Source organism: Eretmochelys imbricata, chromosome 11, assembly GCF_965152235.1.
Source record: "Eretmochelys imbricata isolate rEreImb1 chromosome 11, rEreImb1.hap1, whole genome shotgun sequence".
NCBI lineage: Eukaryota > Metazoa > Chordata > Testudines > Cheloniidae > Eretmochelys > Eretmochelys imbricata.
The window spans coordinates 4038262-4052669 of record NC_135582.1 but is presented as its reverse complement, the minus strand read 5'-3'; positions in this window follow the sequence as shown (position 1 = coordinate 4052669).

Below are 14408 nucleotides of genomic sequence, written 5' to 3'. Positions count from 1 at the left end.
AGTCCACTCCTCTGCTCAAAGCAGGACCAATCCCCAACTAAATCATCCCAGCCAGGGCTTTGTGAAGCTGGGCCTTAAAAACCTCTAAGGATGGAGATTCCACCACCTCCCTAGGGAACCCATTCCAGTGCTTCACCACCCTCTGAGTGAAATAGTGTTTCCTCATATCCAACCTAGACCTCCCCCACTGCAACGTGAGACCATTGCTCCTTGTTTGGTCATCTGCCACCACTGAGAACAGCCGAGCTCTATCCTCTTTGGAACCCCCCTTCAGATAGTTGAAGGCTGCAATCAAATCCCCCCTCACTCTTCTCTTTGGTAGACTGTTAAGCATTATTCCTAAGCATCTTCTCTGATCCTGCGGGTGTGCACTGTACGTGTATTAAAGAGAAACAAAGGGAGTGGGGGAAACCAAACCAAACTTTGCGGCCTTGTACACGTACCAGTTTAGTCTTTGCTCTCAGGGACACAAACTTTGTAGTAGCCCACATGACAACAGCAATAACATCAGGGATAATTAGACAAAATGATGGCATAAGTTCAACCCTTCCCCCAAACCACCCAGCTCCCTCAACCCACTTGCAAACAATGCATCTTTTGTGGGCTCCAAGTAGCTTTTAAAAACAATTGATTTCTTTCTTCCCTGGCACAGAAAGGAGCTTGGTGCTTGGCTAACTAATGTTGAAATGTCTCGGGGAGTGGGAGGGGGACATCTCTGCCCCTCTTTACGGTATCCCCTGCCGGATGACTTCCCCCCCCCCATGGGAAGATATTCACTCCATCTTGTTAGTACAACTTTAAATGTTCTTCCATTCCAGCCCCGCAGCCCACAACAGTGTCTCCTATTGTCCAGCTGATTGCGATGTATGTGATTCAGACATGGACTCTGGCTGTTCCAAGACCTTGTCAGGTTAGGGATAATTGGTCATGCTTCATCCACCAGATCAAACAAATGCATGACATTTCCCTGCTGCCTCCTGCCTCGGAGTACGACCAGCGGGTGGGGGGCACCGCAGTGGATTTGAATGGAAATTATCTAAGTGTGTGGTGCTTCCCCCCCCTTTTTTTCCTTTGAAAAATGAGTCTGAAATGGAATCAGATTTACTTTAATGAGGGGGGGACTGAGCAAACTCAACCTGTGAAAAAGGACTTGATGGGTGATCCTGATCTCTCACCATAAACAAATTCAAGCCAGTCTGTAGTAGTGTACAGAAAACTTAGAGACAGAAGGAACTCTGTTTATACCCTGCACCTATTCCTGCTTTTTCTTTAACACATGTCCAAGGTTTGGTGTCTACACTCTCCCACACCCCATATAGATGTAATCTGGGAGGCTTGCCAGGGGGTAGGAAGGTGCCAGTTAAGAGGCTGGTGAAGGGCAAAGACAGACAGATTTCAGGATGAACCAGATTCAGTTCGTCCCAGTTCAGGATGCATTTACTTGATGTAAAACGTGAGTCACTTTAAAATTACCAAACCACTAACTGTGGGTTGTTTTGTAGACCTTACAGATTCTTAAAACTTAAGCTGAACATCAGGGCAGTATTGTTAAAGCTCTGAATGTTTTGTGTTTGCACATCACATCACTCCATTTATGGCTAAGGAAAAGCAGAAAGTTCATTCACAACTTTGAAACTGCTTTATAACCACACTGAGTTTTCTCAGGCTTGGCTTTGGTTTAAAGTCTGGATGAGAGCCACAAGCAAACCACGTTTGAAGAAGCTCAGTACAGTCATTGAAAAGGGATGGCTACTTAAAGGTTGGCAAACCGATCTTGAAAAGTTTGCCCTATTAACATATACATATATATATATATATATGCACTTCAGCTCTCTTTAAGTGGGAGCCTAATGTTAAAATCTAATGTGCATGCTTAATATTCAATGCTCAAATGGTCAGAACTTTCATATATCAAGATCTGTTCTTTGCCAAACCAAGGAGTGTCACTGTTCCTCCAGAAGGCCTATGTCCTGACTAAATTTAATGTCGCATTTTTCTTGTAGCTCTGGCTAAAATAGCGTGGGCACAATTTTTTATAATGGCGTATTCCAGTGGTTCTCAACCAGGGGTCCGGGGACCTTTAGGGGGCTGTGAGCAGGTTTCAGGGGGACCGCCAAGCAGGGCCGGCAGAAGACACTCTAGGGCCCAGGGCAGAAAGCCAAAGCCTCGCCACAAGGGACTGCAGTCCGGTGCCCTGAGCCCCACCACCCAGGGTTGAAGCTGAAGCCTGAGTAACTTAGCTTTGTGGTGCCCCCTGTGGCACGGGGCCCCGGGCAATTGCCCTGCTTGCTACCCCCTAACGCCAGCCCTGGCTTTTATATTCAGAAAACCAGTTGTTTTGGCACAGGTGGGCCATGGAGTTTTTATTGCATGTTGGCGGGGAGGCGGGGCTCAGAAAGGTTGAGAACCCCATGTGTATTCTTCCCCTCACTCAGTTGAAAAAATCTAAAGGGATTTTGCTTAAACTTTTCAAAATTTATCATCCATGGGAGAGAGCAAACAAAGTTTCAGGCCAAAAGCTGACTGTTTCAGATAGTTATGAGCTTGTGAAACCAATGAATTATAAACTATTTTGCAAACTTAAATACCAGGTTAACTGTACGTGGAGGGATATCCAGTCACTCACTAGAGCATATTTTATTGACCTCAGATTCATAAGTGGTTATCTTGTGCATAGATATTGAAACAATGTCCTGGTTTTTCCCATCTGTGTCCCATCCCAAGTGGTGGTCAGACTATTCACAGGTAGCAAATTCATAAAGCACTTTGGAATCTTTTGGGCTGGAAAGGACAATATAAATGTCATACATGTTATTGAAATCCAGAAGCTGAACCCGAGAAGCAGTAGGGGCATCCACAAGAGATGTTAGGGCTATAAAATGAGAACCCTAGACCGGATTCAGCTCTCTAATAACACACTCCTGGGGGAAAGAAATAAGCAGACAAATTACTGGTCCAGTGTGCTGAGCACAGGCTAGAAGAGAGGAATTCCTGATTTCAGATTCTACCTCCGTCACAAATTTGGTCTGTTGGCTTGGCCAAGTCACTTATTTAGATGCCTAGCTTTAGGTATGGAACTTTGAAAACGTTGCCATTAGCTTCTCCATGTTTCAGCTTCCCTACCTGTAAAAGGGAGTGGAGAGAGTGTGCTTATAAAATTTGTTATTGTTATTGTTATTGCTGAATGTTATTTAAAAAAGTGTTTATATTTTGAGGTCTATGAAATGCCAGGGCAGCAGACCCTGTATCTCTGCTGAAGACCAACCTGGGAGGGGTTGCAAGCACTTTGGAAGGCAGGATTAGAATTGCAAACCACTTTGACAAATTAGTGAACGGATCCAAACCCAACAAGATGAAATTCAGTAAAGACAAGTGCAAAGTACTACACCGAGAAAGGAAAAATCAAATGCACAGCTACAAAATGGGGAATAGCTGGCTCGCTATGAGTACTGCTGAAAAGGATCTGGGGGTTATAGTGGATCACAAATTGAATATGAGTCAGCAATGTGATGCAGCGGCGAAAAAAGTTAATATCATTGTGGGGTGTTGTAATGAGGTCCACTCAACTCTTGCAAGCGTCCCATCTCAGTGCATGTACCCGCTATCTCCCGCTCTCTGTTTGTGGTGGGTCTTTGCTGACTCAGCCCTCTGGCCGAGTCACACACACCCTGTCTGTGTGATAAAATCAAAGCAAACACCTTCCAGGGTATAAGTCCAACAGGGGACCTATTTTAGCGCCCTCTGTAAGGTCCTTTGATCTGCAGCCCTATCCTGGGACTCACTCTTCAGTCAGTACCCTGGCCAAACTGTCTCTCAGCCCCTTCTGGGTTCCCTCAAATTATCCCTACTTTTTAAGCAGTCCTGGCCCTGCTGTGGGGCCACAACCCCAAGGGCTCCCTCCCTGGAGACTCTTCACCTCTCTGGGCCTTTCTGGCCCCAGCTCTTCAGCTGGGCCACTAAAAGAGTTCAGTTCCCTTTCTGGGGTGCATCAAAGTTCAGGCCACTTTCCTAGTGGCTGGTAGGGGGGTCCCAGCCCAGGAACCCTATAGATAGCAACCATCTGCCATGTCCCTTTAAATAAAGTGCGTTGCTGCTACAGTTCCCTGGGCCACTTCCCCACGGCTCCCACAACATTCTTCACCCTTCCCTCAGGGCCTTGTCCTGGTGGAGTCCTAGCAGCCAGCCAGGAACACCATCCACACTCCTCCAGCTCTAGCAAGGAACTGCCCTCACACTGGCCCTGCAGCTCTTCTTATACTAGCCTGCTAGGCCGTGATTGGTTGCTTCCCACACAGCACTCTAGCCAGCTTGGAGGACCTCTCTACCGCCCTTTTCTGGGGCAGGGTGTGGCAGGGCCACAAGACCTCCAGCAGGGGGCCTCAGGGCCTAGTCCACCATGTCACTGGTTTATTAACAGGAGTGTTGTATGTAAGACATGGAAGGTAAATATCCTGCTCTACTTGGCCCTGGTGAGGCCTTAATTAGCATACTGTGTCCTCTGAGCACCACACTTAAGGAAAGAAGTGGACAAATTAGAGAGAATCCAGAGGAGAGCAAGAAAAATAATACAACGTTTAGAAAACCTGACCAATGAGGAAAGATTAAAAAACCAGGGCATGTTTCATCTTGAGAAAAGAAGCCTGAGCGAGGACCTGATAGTTTTAAAATACGTTAAAAGCTGTGATAAAGGGGACGGTGATCAACTGTTCTCCAGGTCCACAGAAGACAGGACAAGAAGTAATGGGCGAAGCAAAGGAGACTGAGGTTAGATATTAGGAAAAACTTTCTAACTACCAGGGCAGTTAAGCTCTGGAACAGGCTTCCAAGGGAGGTTGTGGAATCTCCATCATTGGAGGTTTTTAAGAATGAGTTGGACAGACACCGGTCTGGGATGGTCTAGGTGTACTTGGTCCTGCCTCAGTGAAGAGGGCTGGACTTACTGGCTTCTCGAGGTACCTTCCAGCCCGACATTTCTATGATTCTAAGAAAATAAGGTCAATAATACTTAATCCAAACTGCCTTACAAGGAGGCAGAGAGGATGTTTGTACAGTGCTTTGAATAGGTCAAGTGCTGAATGTTATTTAAAAAAGTGTTTATATTTTGAGGTCTATGAAATGCCAGGGCAGCAGACCCTGTATCTCTGCTGAAGGCCAGTATCATTGCCATAAGATTAAGTTGGGGGAGAAAAAACACAAGGAAGCCGTCCAGAAAACTCAGTGTTATCGAAAGGTAAACAGGAATAATCAACAGAGGGAAATTAGAAAAACTGTCCTACCAACAAAGCTAATGGTAGGATCAATTCCAAAGAATGCCGTCCTGTTTCCTAGAAGCATATGGCTAATACTGACAAAAGGGAGATTGATATTGAGGGCTATGGTGGTGCTTTTGAAGCCAGTGATACATTTAGGAGGCTGCTCAGCCCAACAGCTGCAGTCCCTAGATGCATTCTACCTACAATGGTCAGCAGCAGCTGGAATGCCTCTGTGGGGTACTGGCACATTGCATTGTGGGACACAAACCACTGCACCCTTTTCAGAAGCTGCAGCATGCATTCCCCATAACACCAGTGTCTGGTGCGTGGGACTCTGTGCATATGCCATCTTTACCCATTGGGAATTTGTATTCTGGTGGGGTGGTTTGCTGGGGTGATTTGGGGATCAGCCTTGTGTCATATCCTGTGCTCCCTGGCGGTTGCATATTTGGGCTAGTTGGTTCTTTAATGTTTTGCATTGGTTTTAGGGTACGTCTACACTGCAGGCGGGAGGAGTCATTCCCAACTTGGGTCGTTGTCAACGTGCCAACTCAGCTTGCACCCGTGTACTAAACATGGCTGTGTGCCCATGGCAGTATGGGTGGTGGGATGGACGAGCTGCCCAAGTACAATCTTGTCCAAGATCTTAGCTACGTACTCGGGTTGCTAGCCCGAACTGCCACCCATGCCAGATTTAGCTGGGGTTGGTCCTGCTTGGAGCAGGGGTGACCTCCTAGATGACCTCCTGAGGTTCCTTCCAACCCTGATCTTCTATGTTTCTATGGACACACTGCTACTTTTAGTGCCCTAGCTGGATCAAAGCTAGTGCGTTTATGTCTACTGCGCTGGGAATCACAACTCCCAGGTGCAATGTAGACATTCCCCTTACAGGATGACGCTTAGATGCGCTGAGAATGGAGCCTTCTAAATGTATGAATCACCGTTATCTAATTAAACAATCAAAACGTTCAGTCTACAAGCTGCATGTAAAGAGGAGTGGTGAGGAAGAGGTGGGAGGTGATCGCTGGCTTGACTCACTTCTGATGTCACAGTACTTGTGGGGGGAGGGAGGGAGGAAGACAGAGACGGGAGGATGGTGATTGGTGAACTTACTTACGTCCCAATTCCTATCCTTTCGTTCCATAGATAATTCTCCAGAAACCATTTGCCAAACTTTTCAAAGCTGCACCTGCTTTCAGGGGAATGAACCCCCCTGTGTGTTCCTCCAAGCCCACCATGTGTTGCTAAAGGCCTCCCAAATATTTTCCACACCCCTTTATTCAAAACCCTTAGCTAGTCCTTCATACTCACAAGTATCCAGCCCACACTTCAGGAAATACCAGTCGAACTGGGATTCATTAGGCACTGATTTAAGAATGGCTTCATCATATTCTAGCAGGAGGCAGAGATACGTGGACACAAACCAGTATATTAGTTACCCCGTGTGAGGAGGTGCGTCAGTGTGAGGGTGATGCCCAAGTGTGGGTTCCTGGGGTTAAGAGGGGAACCCAGGCCCGCCCACTCCACTGGGTTCCAGCCCAGGGCCCTCGAGCTAGATAAGCAGGATCAAGATTCTTCAAGTCTGACAGTGCCCTAAGCTCCTTCTGATCTTCCCCTGGGCCACTGCAGGCTTGGTCAGTTCAGGGCCATTGTCTCAGGGCAGCTCTTTGGTAGTTTGACGGCAGGAGCTCCTTTCTCCAGGCTGCTCACTCCTCCGGTAGCTGCCCTGCCCCTCTGCTTCCCAGCCCTTTTACCCTCCCCTCTGCCTTGAGGCTGCCAATCAGCAATGGCCAGCTGTGCCTGTATTAACCCTTTGGTTGCTGGGTTAGCATGGGGTACACATGCCCCATGACGCGTGTGTATGTGTGTGAAGCTGTCCCGAAGAGCTTACAGTATCAATAGAAACGACACACAAAGAAAAACTTTTACCTCTGTCATCACCCTTTGTTTTTATTCCCCTCCTCACACCCTTTCCTAGCGGGAAATGTGACTCTAACGTCAGTTTCAAGTTACACTTTCAAATGGACGAACTTCCACTTGATTTGCCATGAGGCAAAATACCTTCACGCGTCCTCGGGTGTAAGCTGGTGGTCAAGAGCTGAAACACTAGAAATTTTATCTGGTGCAACGTCTAAATCCATAATTAGATCCTTAAATAAAAGTAGCTCAGATTGACTCTTTAATAAAGAGTCTTTATCCACACGTATAAATATCTGTTCTGATACAAATTGGCACATTTTCCCCAAAGCCCTAACTTGTATTTTACCCTGGCACCACTGAAAGCTAGATATTTTCATGTTTAACATGCATTAGGTGGGAACAGTTCCTCACATCCCAGAGACAAAAGGGATTTAGCTAAAGGTGTCAGAAAATATTAGCAAAAGGTACAAGCAGGAAAAGGCTGAGCAACCTTGATTGTAGCCAGTCTGGGGTCCGACTACTCTAATAACTGAACATACAAATGGGCTTAATTTGGAAGCCACAGCAGACATTAGTTTCATAACTATATGCTGCCATCACCATAAAGTTCATGATAGTTGGTTTAGTTGATAAAAGCTTCCAAGGTAGCTGTTGCCAGCAGATACTATCATAGGAGCCAGACCCTCTATGATGTCATAGTAACTAGAGCCTTTAATTGTATGAGCCTACTAGAGTTCACTTCATAAGCTCACCAACCATCAGAGCAGACAGGTTGGCTTGGCGCAACCAAGAAATGAAATCTCTCCTCCTGGGCTCTTGAAACCAGCAAGCCTGAAGCAGGGATGGGGAGATGCCCAGGCCAGCACCGCCGCAGACCCAGACGTGGGAGGCGTTCCAGCCGAAGGACTAGGAGGAGCAAGAGGAGGTGCATCTGTGGAAAACCACCAATGAAAAAGAGGAGGGGTAAACACCAAACCGGTTTCATACTTAATTCTTTCCTTGTAGCTACTTAATATGAAATAGAGGATATGAAGGGGTGGTAAAGGGAATTATACGCTAAGAAACTAGCATTGGGCACAGTAGATCAGAAGGTAATTTGTCAGTGTGCGGGCAGATTAGAGAGGTTTCTATCTGGGTTTAATTCCTTGTGCACTAGTTAGCAATGTCTTTATTTTCACACAAAACTCGTATTGCTCATGGTTACAAATTCTTTGGCTGGTGGGATTTGCAGAGAGTGACGTGTTCTCTCTTTCTGTGGACAGGGTACGTGCGTGTTATGACCACCTACTACTATAGGAGATGATCTGTGACACATGTCCATGGGCCTGTCTTGAAACGTGCATCTCATCAGCAGTCCATCAGCCACCTGCTTCTTGAGCTTGAAAACCAACAACGCCCATCACAGAAGACACCAAAAGAAACGAGCAAGCAAATGGGTGACTCTGCAAGACCCAGGAGCCCTCCTGCCACAGGAGACATGCCGCCAACCTGCCAGTAAAGTTGTAAAATGCAGCTTTTGCGTGGTGTGTCATAACATTCTTGTAATAGTGTGGGCCATCCTGGCATGCCCCCTTGTGGCAAGGTGTCAGTCCCACCTTACTTTTCCCAATTAGACATCAATATGTTCACTTTCACAGATCGAGGCAATGAGACACCAAAACAAATTAATCAAAATAAGTATGTAAAGCTTCATGGAAGGAGCACTTGGAACAACAGTTAAAAGGCCCTCACCTCAGTTCGGTGCTCCCCAATTTAGAGTCCAGAAAGTCTCTGTGTCTGGCCACACTAATCTTCATGCACCAGAGAGAGATGACCACCACTTGTAACTCCCCTGTTCAGCTTCCTGTTCCCTTTTAAATAAGCCAGCCCTCTGGAAGGGGAGGGAGCCTCCTTAATTACACCCAAGCTTTTTTGGTTATGAGTTCTTGATTGTCTCTTAAAGAGGTAGTACACTCCTTTACAATCCTATCGACATTTTGAACGTAAGAACAGCCAGACTGGGTCAGACCAAAGGTCCATCTAGCCCAGTATTCTGTCTTCTGACAGTGGCCAAAGCCAGGTGCCCCAGAGGGAGTGAACAGAACAGGTAATCATCAAGCGATCAAATTCCTCTTGCCCATTCCCAGCTTCTGGCAAAGAGAGGCTAGGGACACCATCCCTGCCCATCCTGTCTAATAGCCATTGATGGACCTATCCTCCATGAATTTATCTAGTTCTTTTTTGAACCCTGTTAGTGTCTTGGCCTTCACAACATCCTCCGGCAAGGAGTTCCACAGGTTTTGCTGTGTGAAGAAATACTTCCTTTTGTTTGTTTTAAACCTGCTGCCTATTAATTTCATTTGGTGTGTGTATGTGCAAGCAGAACCTCTATAGAAAACCACCACGAGCTATCTGCTCAGAATGCTGCCCACGTGCTCTGCACAAAGTCGCAGCCAGTGGACATGCTGATAAGTGATGGAGTAAGTGAGAAACTGTTTTCTCGCTACAGAAATGGACATCACTCTCCTGGATTTAGCCCAGGATACTGGTTTTTGGGAATAATTTTTAAAAAATCACTATCAAAGGCTCCTTCCTGAATGTTAACAGTAAAATACCAGAAGGTTTCAAATGCATGAAAAAAAATTACACACGTGAACTAAGCACTTTAAAAGAATTAGTCCTAACTGAATTCAAAGGGGATCTTCCCCTAGCGTCACTATTTGAACTAAATCTCAGAATTGTACTGCCGTCTTTCACTGAAGTGTAAAAATCCAACCACTTTATTAAAGGGTCCACGGGACATTTCACTGTAGTCCTGGGATTTCTGGCTAAACTAAAAGAATGGGGATACATTTATCCCTGATGTAATTTAATTGGCTTAGTTGGAATAACACAAGAGATGGATTTGGCCTCTGAAGTGTCTTCTACCAGCTACCTATTTCATTAAAAAATATGAACAATAACAATGCGTAGGTAAACTTAATGTCATGGACTCTAGGTGTCTAATTCTGAGCTCGCTCCGATTGTGCACTGCTGTGTACCGGATCGTCATTGTTGGCAATGAAGTGACTTGAGGTTTACAAGAATGTAAGTGAGAGAAGACTCTGTTAATGCTCTTAAATTTCCACTATTACCAGTTTAATAACTGTGGAAGAAGTGAGGAGATCTTTTTAACTTACTTTATGAACCAGGTTTTCTAGAACACGGTAAGATCATGTGCACTGCAGTCTTTAGCCACTGCCTGGAACTATCTTTCTTGTGTTCTCTCTTCACGTTCAGCCTTTCATATTTAAATCCAGAGGAAGAAAATTCTGTCTCTGAAGTCAGCTGCTCACTGAAGCTGGTTTTGTACTTCAACAAACTCCTCATTTGGATGCTTGTCCAGCAACTTCTACCAATTAAGTGGTTTGACTGTGGGAGTTGATAGGATACAGAGGGCCCTAGACAAATTAGAGGATTGGGCCAAAAGAAATCTGATGAGGTTCAACAAGGACAAGTGCAGAGTCCTGCATTTAGGATGGAAGAATCCCATGCATCGCTACAGACTAGGGACCGAATGGCTAGGCAGCAGTTCTGCAGAAAAGTACCTAGGGGTTACAGTGGACAAGAAGCTGGTTATGAGTCAACAGTGTGCCCTTGTTGCCAAGAAGGCCAATGGCATTTTGGGCTGTATAAGTAGGGGCATTGCCAGCTGATCGAGGGACGTGATCGTTCCCCTCTATTCGACATTGGTGAGGCCTCATCTGGAGTACTGTGTCCAGTTTTGGGCCCCACACTACAAGAAGGATGTGGAAAAATTGGAAAACGTCCAGCGGAGGGCAACAAAAATGATTAGGGGACTGGAACACATGACTTACGAGGAGAGGCTGAGGGAACTGGGATTGTTTAGTCTGCGGAAGAGAAGAATAAGAGGGGATTTGATAGCTGCTTTCAACTACCTGAAAGGGGGCTCCAAAGAGGATGGATCTAGACTGTTCTCAGTGGTAGCAGATGACAGAACAAGGAGTAATGGTCTCAAGTTGCAGTGGGGGAGGTTTAGGTTGGATATTAGGAAAAACTTTTTCACTAGGAGGGTGGTGAAGCACTGGAATGTGTTACCTAGGGAGGTGGTGGAATCTCCTTCCTTAGAATTTTTTTTAAGGACAAAGCCCTGTCTGGGATGATTTAGTTGGGGATTGGTCCTGCTTTGAGCAGGGGGTTGGACTAGATGACCTCCTGAGGTCCTTTCCAACCCTGATATTCTATGATTCTATGATTCTATGACTATATGAAATTAAATCCCGATTTGAAAATGGTTGAGTTAAGTTTCTGTGTGTTTAGTTTTTAAAGGGCCAGATTGTGCTACCCTTCATAGGTGCCTCATTTCACAAAGTGTCATCACAGAAATCAATATTAGGGCTGGCTGGAAAACAACAATTCCAAAAATGTCAAGATTTCAAAATTTTGTTCTAATGCAGAATGACTTATTATTTTGTTCTTTTGATGACTTATGAAATGGATTTCCCATTTCATCATCAGGCTATTTGGCTATTCTGGGGTTTGCCTCTCTCTCAACTTTCCTGATTAATTTTGTTTTCAGTCAGCTCTAATCAATATGGCTGTGTGCGAAGTAAGTTACTGCCCTGTGTGACCGAAATGGACTGATCAGTTGAGAGAGGCTGCTTTTGGGAGACAAGGTTTTCAGTCTGAAAGAAGTAAGGAAGTGCAGAAGATTGGACACAAAAATCAGATTCAGCCTCAAACTGCATTCTGGAGAGATCTGGATAGCTTCAGATCAATAGTCAGATCTTGTTCAATGGGTTCTGCCCAGCATCCAAACCTTTTGGTGGTGTCAGATCCTGACTTGAAATGACACCCCCATGGAAGCCCCTGTTGTGAGGAAATCAGAAAATATCTCGCAAGTTCACTAAGGCTTCAAGATGAGGCTCTGAAGACCATCATTAGTGTGACCTTGTATGGTCACTTTAATTCGATGCAGGGCCTGTAGAATTCATGACCTCTTCAGGACTCATTGTGCAGCAGGAACTTGTGGGTCCTGTGGCCAGCTTCATCTTCCCATGAGATGTAATGACAATTCTCTGGATAATTATTGTCACAATGTCCACATGGCACTTGAGCCTTAAAAGTAAAGAGACAAGTGCACTGAACTTTTGGGAGCTTGGTCTTTATTTATTTGTTGGGGGGGGGGGCAGGGTGGTATGCCATTTTACTGAAGTTTAGTTGTGGCACACCACACAGCATGCTTTGATGAGAAGTCACTTAACTGGAATGAGTTAGAAACCTCCATCTCCTCATTTTCACTCCTCGACACTTACCCCTGTTGTCAGTCATGCTACTTCCCCTTTCTTTCATGATTACTTTTCCTTTCATTCTCTCACCAAAGAAGAGCTGAATAGGAGGAAAGGACCAGTAGAGAATGGGACCTCATGTATGGACCTATGAGCGTTGTGCTTTCCTGGAGACATCTTTGTTTCCGTGTGTTTTAATTCCTTCTCTTTCATATTATTACGCAGGTGAAGGCCAATTGCAAAGCAGTTCAAAACCATACAGCAATGGCTGTATATGTTTTTTTCCATGTACGGCCAAAGCTGACCATTATGAGGTATGGATCGCAAACACAAGCTAAGCCTTGTATGTCATAATCGTGAGCCTCTTGAGACACAGGCCAGATCTGCTTCAACTCTCCACCTGAAGCAGGCCAATACCATCAACCAAGACAAGCAACTGGCTCCATCAAGAGGCAGCGATCCAGCTGCTGCAGAGATCTTGAAAAAAGAAAATGGTGAGATACAGGCGTTACCATAGGCATCGCAGCAGGAGAAGCACCCGTTTTCGAGGACATGCCAGGAACAGGAAGCAAGGAGCAAGGAGAGACAGGAGGAGGAGAGGCAGAAAAGGAGGTACAATCTTAATCAGAATTAAGACTGGCTACTGTGTGTAGGTGCATCCTCTGCTGGAAGGAATCAGAACTTTTGAACGGAGTGTCATAGGCCCCGTACGGCTAATAGTTGCGTAAGACTCTCTTCTAGTTTGAGCAATAAGGGTCTGTGCTTTTAGCCGAGGAGGTTCTGAGATTCTATTCCTGCTGCCACTGTGAAATTTGCAGTGACCATGGCCCGCAACCCTGTGATGATCACGAAGTCGTAGGTCGCCACTGATTTGTTATAATGTTTAATTCTTTTATTGTAGCTGTCCCGGATAAGTTGGGGAGCCTGTGGGGAAAAAAAATCAACACCATAGACTTCCAGCTGCCAGTTTGTAATAGGCAGTCTGGATAGAGAATGGTGCCATGTGGACAATCTGGAGACACTCTGTTTACTCACAGAACACGGTACAGCATGAGCTCTGGCAAAGGAGATGTTTTGACTGCCTTTGCTAGCCACTGGGTCTCCATGTCCCACTAAATCTTTAGTCTCCCGGGGGCACTTTCAGCAAAGGGGCCATTTAATGGCAGCTATGCTAGAGGCCTGTATGGTGTGGCCATCGGCCCACCACAGAATGAAAATATTCAGATGGTCCAATTCATTTTTGCCACTGCCAACCTGGGCAGCATTTGGACCATGTCAGCGCCGAGTGGACTTTACCAGTCTCTCCTTTCTATTTTCTTATCTGCAGGTGAAAACCACTACCACTATAGGAGGCGTGTGGTGTATTAAACCATCAGCTGCATCCTGTCCTATATACCGTAATATAGTAACAAGCTGCCATTGCAATGACCTTAGAATCTCCACTTCTGGCCTGTGAAACAATCCCATAGGCACCATCCTGATTTCTGTGAGCAGAAGGAAGAAGAGCCGCTGGCCATAAGGGCCGCCTTGTAGTAAACTTGGTTCAATGAATTGTATTCTGTGATTTTACTTTGTATCACATGCTCTCCCAGGGATCTTTACCCTAGATGCACAGATAACTTTTCTAGTTTTTTCCAGTTTTAGGATGATTCATTAGAGCATCTCAGAGAATCAGAGGATCTGGGACTGGAAGGGACCTCAAGAGGTCATCTAGTCCAGTCCCCTGCACTCATGGAAGGACTAAGTATTATCTAGACCATCCCTGACAGGTGTTTGTCTAACCTGCTCTTAAAAATCTCCAATAATGGAGATTTCACAACCTCCCTAGGCAATTTATTCCAGTGCTTCACCACCCTGACAGTTAGAAAGTTTGTCCTAATGTCCAACCTAAACCCCCCTTGCTGCAACTTAAGCCCATTGCTTCTTGTCCTATCCTCAGAGGTTAAGAAAAACAATTTTTCTTCCTCCT